Source organism: Elephantulus edwardii, unplaced genomic scaffold (genome assembly GCF_000299155.1).
Source record: "Elephantulus edwardii isolate Elephantulus edwardi_28Jun2011 unplaced genomic scaffold, EleEdw1.0 scaffold00072, whole genome shotgun sequence".
Classification (NCBI taxonomy): Eukaryota; Metazoa; Chordata; class Mammalia; order Macroscelidea; family Macroscelididae; genus Elephantulus; species Elephantulus edwardii.
Window position 1 is genome coordinate 6,704,730 of NW_006399822.1, and position 8,419 is coordinate 6,713,148.

Consider the following 8,419-nt stretch of genomic DNA (forward strand, 5'->3'; position numbering starts at 1 on the left):
GCAAGCAACTCGACAGCACATAACAACAACAACGACAATCATGATGTTGCCTGTTGATCTAGTGGTGATGATTTTGGGTTTTTTGATGTTGAGATATAATCCGTATTGAAGGCTGTGCTGTATGATCTTCTTCAGTAAGTGCTTCAGGAATTCTTCAGTTTCTGCTCAAAAGATTGTATGCAAGATCTGCATTAGGAAAGTGGTTGACGAGTCTTCTCAATCCTGATGCCACATTTTTGTCATATAGTCCAGCTTCTCAGATTACTATAGGAATATAATTTAACCCCATATACTCTCAAAAAATTGTTTGGAAAGAGCATTTGGAAAGGCTGTACCTCGAGTCATTCTTTGTTGCCTTAATTTGAATCCATGGTCGTAGAACTGTTCATTGATCACATTGTAGTATTATTCATATGTCCACTCATTCATTTAACACCTAATTACTGCACATCCATGAGAGCTCTAGTGGGGTAGCTCATTGGGGGTTTCTCTGCTAGCCCCAAGGCTGTTTCTCTTTAGCAGTTCAAATCCACCAGAAGCACTGAGGAACTGACATAGTCAGTCCCTGCTTGTGATATTTACATCCTTAGAAAGCTAATGGAATATCAGTTATGAGTCAGTTCTGATTTGCTGGCGATCAACCAGCTTCACCTTTTGGCTTTGATCCAACCGTCCAGGGGTCATCACAGATCTCCATTACTTCCAATCCTACAAGTGATGGAAAGAGTCTCCCATGAGAACCCACCTAACATGGTTCAGCACTGAAGGCATAATACTAACAGCATTAATAGTCACGGCCCAAGACCCTGGCCAGAGGGCACTGGGAAGCAGAGACCATCGTGGAATTAGTGGTGGCAAGATGGTTTAAGTGGCTGCGGGATTGTCAGGAGCTGTGTAAGGTGCTGCTGGGAATTTTGAATGAAGTGTGACATGTGGACAGAGATTTTGGGCATCTGAATCTTGTTGGAGTGAGACCACTGGCCTTGGATTCCTTGAGCTCTGGGCTGCAGATTGACTTCTACTGAGTCATAGGTTATGGAACTTACCAGACTTTGCAGCACCATTTTATTCTCATCAGAAAAAGACATTGTCCACACAAAAGCACAGAGTTCGAATCCAACAGCTGCTCTATAGGAGAAGGATGGACATTCTCCTCCTGTGCAATTTACTGCCTCTGAAAACTGGCTGGCAGGTCAGCTATGAGTCGGTTCTGACTCTATGGGGCACAACAACAACAGAGCAGGGGTACTGAAATATGCCCACAGTAAGTGAAACAGAAGTTTCACCATCCGTAACTTTATGGAATTTTCTTCTTGCACTTCCTTCTAGATAGATTGGTGTGTTCTTTGGCTAGTTTTCCCAACACTCTTTGCCAACACCACAGTTTCAAGGTAGATTGATGCTTGAATCCACCAACCCATCCTCAGGAGAAAGATAGGCGAAGATGGGCACTTTCTTCCTAGTGATTTATAACTCCCAAAACCCCATGGAAGAGTCAACTATGAGTTTGTGCTTACTCAACAGTGATGATTTTTACTTTAAGTTATATGGTCAAAGGTTGAGTAACAGGTATTTCTCAAACGGGAGAATCCTAATATTTCCTTGCTTACACTGAACTTGTTCCTACCCCCAAAGCCAGATGATTAGAAGGTATATTTACTACGGTCATTAACTTCCCTTGACTTCTCCATGACGCCTTGGTCTCAGAGGATGCAACTGGAAGCAAATTTCCTGGAAGACCACTTTGCACTGTAGGGGGAAAAATAACTTTATATTTTTGTATTATCTCACAAAGCATTATTGACACAAAGTTTGCCATTTGTGCTAGAAACTCCAGGTTAAATAAGGACGTCAAAATGATTTTGAGCACTGAAAATCCGATATTGACTCATGGAATAAATGTTCTTGCTGGCATCTGAGAGGTGATTTGATTAAGATTTGAAGCAGTCCCAGAAATTTACTCTTTTGTGTACTGCACCTTTAAGGAATTTATTCTTCCTTATTGGATAGACATGGATGCTACCAAAAACCCAAGCCCAGCCTGCTATTAGGGAGCTGAGTCCAGTTGGGGTGTCCACAGCTGTAAATCTTTATGACAGGAGATTTCGTGTCGTTCTCTGGAGAAGCAACTAGTGGATTCAAACCACTGACTTTTGGTTAATAGTGCCACACATAATTCAGTAAGCCACCAGCGGTCTCTTGAACTTTGATGCTCTGCAGTACTTAATGCCTCAGCTGGCAGGCATTTACCATATAGACCCTAGGTGGCATAAGTAGTTGAGCAATCAACTGCTAGCTGAAAGGTTGTTGGTTTGAAATCAACCGCCGGAGACACCTCAGAAGACAGGCCTGGTGACAGGCAAAGGTCTGTCTTTTATCTGTTGTGTTGCTGTTGTCAATTTGATCTCATAGAGATAGATCTTTAAAAAGCACTAATGATTAACTTATTAGTAGTTAAGCTGAACTGTTATTTCTTTTAAAAAAGATGTCACAGGATATTTTGGTTTAAGGTTTAAAGATTGTCTCAGGGCAATAGTTTCCTTCATCAGGGCTCTGTGATTCCAGAGAGTCTGAATTCCATAAGTTGACAGTTTGTTCTACATTTCCTGCCTTTTAATCAGGAGTCTTTTATGGAGTCCTTGATCGAAATGTTTCCTATTGGCATCCAGACATCTGTCTGTTCTGTTTTTTCATAGCACAGGGGACGATTTTTCATGTAAACAAACATCTTCCATTAAACATCTTCCGTTTTGTCCTCATATTCCTGAACTTCTTTCTCTGTTCCTCCAGGAGAATAGGGACAAATTATTGTGCCTTAGTGTATAAGTGTGTAAGCTTTAACACCACAGGTGCTATTCCATGAATTAGGGGAGCAGAGTTGGAGACCAGGTGCCTGGATGTCCCCATGAGATTGCTATCCTAAGCCTCCAAATCAAGGAACCAAATACTTGAAAGAAAAAGAATTTAAAAAATGTTGTTGTTGGGTGTCTTCAAGTTGACTATAACCCACAGAGACCCCCTGAACAAGGATGGGACTTTCCTCATCCTCTGGCCTCCTCCTGGCCTCCAACATGCTTGAGCCCTTTGTTGTGGTCAATACAGTCCCTCTCATTAAGGGTCTTCCTCTCTTTCTAGGACCTTCCGCCTTTCATAGCATGGTGTCTTTTTTCTAAAGACTGGCCTTATCCTGTTAACACACCCAAAATATTTAAGAGGAAATTTCACAATCCTTGCCTTTAAAAGGAACACTTGACTTACATTCCCTCCAAGATAGATCTGTTTGTTCTTTTGGCAATCCGTAGTATATTAAATATTCTTCTCCAACACCATAATTGAAATATATTATCACCTAAAAGTGAAATGGTTAGAAATTTGAAGTTGACTTTTTTTCCCCCTTCTCTTTTTCAAACTTACATTATTTCCCTTCCCACTGATTTTCTTTTCTTAAGTTTAAAATATTCATTAGTTAATAAATTTAGAAGAAAAATAAAGAAGCAGCAAAGAAGTGGGGTTATCCTTGTGATAAAAATCAGGCTGGGATGACAATTTCATCAGTAGCAATCTGTGTATGAGCCTCTTGGAACCTAATATAGTTTTTCCTTTTGGGAAAATAGATCATATGAAATCCATATGTAAACTGTACATGGCAAATGTTTATGGCTTTAAATAATAGAAAATCTTTAGTTGCTCTTGCCAAAGAACATGTTTGATAAAACATGACCAAGAAATATTTTTTTAAAAGTTATGAAATCAGACAGGGATTGTTGAAAGATAGGAGAGAAGTTTGGAAGAGCCCTTATTCTAGAGCCAGTTTGATCTCTTTTGATTTTTTCCATCAGAGAAATTAGGGTTGTTTATACAACTCTTCCCTTTGACAGTTCTTTGGCACAGAGGAAATGCAGTGAGAAAAAACAGGCCAAGGATATAAACAATACTTAGAGATTTTATTTTTAAAAGAAAAGTTATAAGAAAGAAAAAGAATTGTAATGAGAACAAGAAAAGAGAACATGCCTTCAATGTGCCCGTTGCTCAGAACTGTGCCCAGAGTCTAAGAAAACTCTCCACCTCAGGCATCAGGTGTGGAGATAATGGGTAAAGAGTTGGACTTCAAACACGTAGTTGGAAGCATTCCATACCTGGAACCCAGCATATGTCGACTGAGACTGGATGTAAAGCCACAAATGTATATGTTTTACTTTTTCTTTTAAATAATTTTTTAAAAATTAATTTTAATGAAAGTTTACAGAGACTTAGGATTTCCAGTCATTCATTGTTGCACTTTTCTCCCTGCCCACCCCCTTCTCCACAATTCACTCTTCTCTTTGAAAAGAAAAAAACTCATTGTTATGCTTTCTGTCCCCCCAAGTCCACTCCACTATGCAGCCTTCACCCTGGACTTCTGTAATGACAAGAATACCCGTTCATATATCTCTTTGGGGCATGGATGGATACAGTTGCACAAAAAATGGTGTTCAGCAGCTGGTACCAGCCGAGAGATGGCAAGTATGTAAACGGGAAAGGAATTGAAATCCTGCCCTCGTGGGCACAGCTTAAGAGCTTAATCAGAAAGCACTGGGAAGTAACATGACAAATGTATGGACACTGCTTCCAAACTGATCTGATCAGGTGGCATTCTGTGAAAACACTCAGCTGGGCTCTCACACCATGTTACCACCAGTGTCTGTCTGCTGCCTGGGTCACACTGGTTGGGAGGTAGTTTTGAAAGAACCCTACGTGCCGTTATGGGATCAATGAGTGGCTTACAGAGCTAGCTGGTATGAACACAGAAGGCCTGATCCTGAGTGTTTCTTTCCACCTCCGTCCCCAGTAAAGCCTCTTGGTAGCTTAACAGCAACCATGGAGCCAATATTTACATCATGTAAATTTGAAGAAACTCTGCAAATCTGGGATTTTTTTAAATTCCCCCTTGAGAAAGGAGGTTGTTAAACATTTGTCAACACGCCACTATATAATTAACATTTATCACAAAAACATTAGCTACATCACCGTACATACTTGCATTGTGTGCCATCAGGTTGGAGCCACCTCAGAGCTGATCTACCTGTGGGTTTTCAGAGGCAGAAAAAGGCACAAAAGAGAGTTTCTCAGAGAGCAGTTGGTAGATTTGAGCCACGTGCTTTCAAGATTGTGATGCAGCTTCTTACCACTAGGCCATGACAGCTAGATACATAAAGAAACAGTGTGCCTTTGTTAGAACAGGGTTAGAATAGGCCTGTTATTTCAGAAGTGGATGGTGAATCCTGCGCCAGTATGCTGCTTTCAATTGTTTTATGTACATGTGAGAGTTGCATTGTATTTTCACTTGCTTCATGTGCATCTAGAAGTTAAACAAGAAATAAAGGTGACAGAAGAAGACTCAATGCCTTTGAATTGTGGTGTTGAAGAAGGCTGAATATTCTACAAACTACTAAAAGAACAAACAAAATATATCTTGGAGAAAGTGCAGCCAGGGTGGGCCTTGGAGACCAGGTTGGGCATGCTGTCAGGAGGGACTAGTCCTCGGAAGAAAGCATCTTGTTTGGAAAGGTGGAGGATGTGAGAAAGATAGGAAGTTCCTCAACAGGATGGATTGACACAGTGACCGTGACAGAGGTCTGCAGCATATCAGAGATGATGAGGATGGTGCAGGACAGGGTAATGTTCAGGTTTATAAGGTCTCTATGAATTGCATTTGATAGGATGGCACTTAACAAGGAAGGAAGGAGGGAGGGAGGGAGGGAGGGAGGGAGGGAAGGAAGGAAGGGGAAAAGAAAGGGAAAGAAAGGAAAGGAAGGAAGGAAGGAAGGAAGGAAGGAAGGAAGGAAGGAAGGAAGGAAGGAAGGAAGGGGAAAGAAAAAATGAGGAAGGAAATAAAGAAGAAGGAAGGAAGGAAAAAAAGAAAGAAGTTGTCGATTAAAATAGATCTGGCCAAGGGAAGCCACATTTAACTTTCAGCCACACAAATATTAATTTAAAAAAACCATAAGAACTTTGGTTTAAAGCAATATGACATTATTTGCATTCTTTGTATAGGACCTTTTGTATCGTTCATCTTATCTTCACTGTCAGTTTCTCAGAAGTTTTTGGAGTGTTGTCTTTGCTCTTTAAAACTTTCAGGAGAACTTATGCAGCACATTTGCCCAATACAAAACATTTTGCTTGCTTTCTTGATTGCCGTGTCCATGGGTGTTGGTTGTGGAATCAAGTAAAATGAAATCCTTGACAACTTCCATGTTTTCTCCATTTATGATGCTGCTGTTTATTGGTCCAGTTTTGGAGATTTTTGTTTTCATTATGTTGAGTTGTGATGCATAATGAAGGCTGCAGTCTTCAGTCGTCATCAGTAAGTGCTTTTCATCCTCTTTGCTTTTAGCTGAGAAGGTTGTGTCATCTGCACATTGCAGGTTGACTCTGTCCATCCTGGAGATTACAAAACATGACATAGCTTTGTTTGGGTATATAGTACACCTGTAGGCATGCTTTTATAAATCTTTTCACTAGGACTTTAAAATCAGATACATTGTATACCTTGTAGGCCTATTTTTATAAATCTCTTCATTAGGACTTTGAAATCAGATACATTATTGAGTAATTATATCTTCTCACATCTTTATCAATGATACCAACATCCAGATTTAGTCAGTGATTGTTGTTAATGTTTCTGCGTGCCTTCAATTTGATTTCAAATCATAGGAACCCTATAGAACAGAGTAGAACTGCCCCATAGGGGTTCTGAGTCTGACATGTTTACAGAAGAGTGTAGAATTTTTCCTTCTACAAAGTGGCTGGTGGGTTTGAACCACTACCCTTTCAGTTAGTAGCTGGGCAAGCGTAGCACCAAGAATCCACGCCTAATTGGTATGAGTAATGATTTCTGAAAGGTACCTGAGTGTGCCTGTGCTCAGTGCCTAATCTTATTAAGAGCATCACTGGGCTGGTGTTTGGTTGTGCTGATGCAGGTAGAGGGGCCCTTAGAAGATGAGGCATCTAGTGATGATCTCTTTACCCCTAGTTGTTTAACAAGAGGAGAGATAGAAAGTCTCAGGGAAGCTCTTCTGCAATCAGATAGAAGATTGCAATACAGGAGGAGCTGACCCATGGATCCAGGTGCTCGTCAACCACGCTGAATATATCCACTTGGACACGGTACCTCCCTTCCCCTGCTTCTTCTTGAAGCTGAAAATATTCCCTGATAGCTCGACAGAGAAGAATAAATTGTCCTCATGTATTTACACAGAGGAGAAGATTTTTCCCATTGTATCTGCAATTCCGTTTTGTGCAATGACCTCCATTTTCATAATCCTTCATGGAGTATCATGATTGAAAAAGCTTTCTCTCCCTGCTGTTTTTGTTAAAAGGTTTTCTGGTGCAATGCTTGGGAAGTAAAATTCTGCATTTAAATGTTGTATTTTTGCAGATATTATATAAAAAAGGCTGCGCTTCGGCTGTGTTTTTCTGCCTGGGATAGTTGCAAGCAATTCCACCCTCCTGCATCTGTTGTTAACCAAGCTATGAGAGCACGCACCAGCTTTAATAGCAGAGCGACTGTGATTACGTCTTGCTCATAATTACATTTATTTGTTCACATGTGTCCCCAAAAGGCAGGTGTTAGTCAGAGCCGGTGGGGGCATGTGTTTGTGTAAGAAAATAACCCAAGAGATTGACAGTGAGAAAAAGCACTTGCAGTCATGTAGGCCTCTCCTGTCACGGACACTTGCAAAGATTGTTAGATTTTGGTTTTATGCCTCTTAAATAAATTACATTTGGAAAGCAAAGGGGGTTTATTGTGGGTGATAGATTTGCACCAAAATTATAAAAATATTAGGGGCTGCATATGATAAAGTATGTTTGTGATCCCAGAGACGTCATGGTTCAAGGTTAATTTAGAGAGGACTGTTCTTCCCAAGTAAGGAAAGAGTGTGTGTAGTAGTTTCCTTGGGAATTTAGGAGAAAAGGAGAGGGTCAGGCGTGTGAAGGAATGGAAGCGCTGCATTGATAATCCATCTCTAAGGAGAAGACCATGGTGGAAATCGTAGACTTTTGACAGACACTAGGTTTGGGATCCTTGACTGGGTCATTTATAACTTAGAACAACTTGAGAGAAGTTTGTTTCTTGATTACTGCCCTAGCTTTCTCATGCCTAGTATGGACAGAGCAATACTGGACTCTTGGAGCTAATTTTCCACGTATAAGTCACTCTTTTTAGACTGCAAAACTTGATTGACATCCTCAGTTGCTTCATCTTTGGCTTTAGTGGTTCGTGCATAAATTCGCATTAGGAGGTCTTTCTTGTATTTGTTGTTGTTGATTGCTTTTTTTTTGTCTTTTTTTTTTTAAATTTAGGTTGTTTATTTTTCATTTCAGTGAACATCTACAGAGATTTTGGGATTCCATTCATTCATTGTTGCACCCTTCTCCC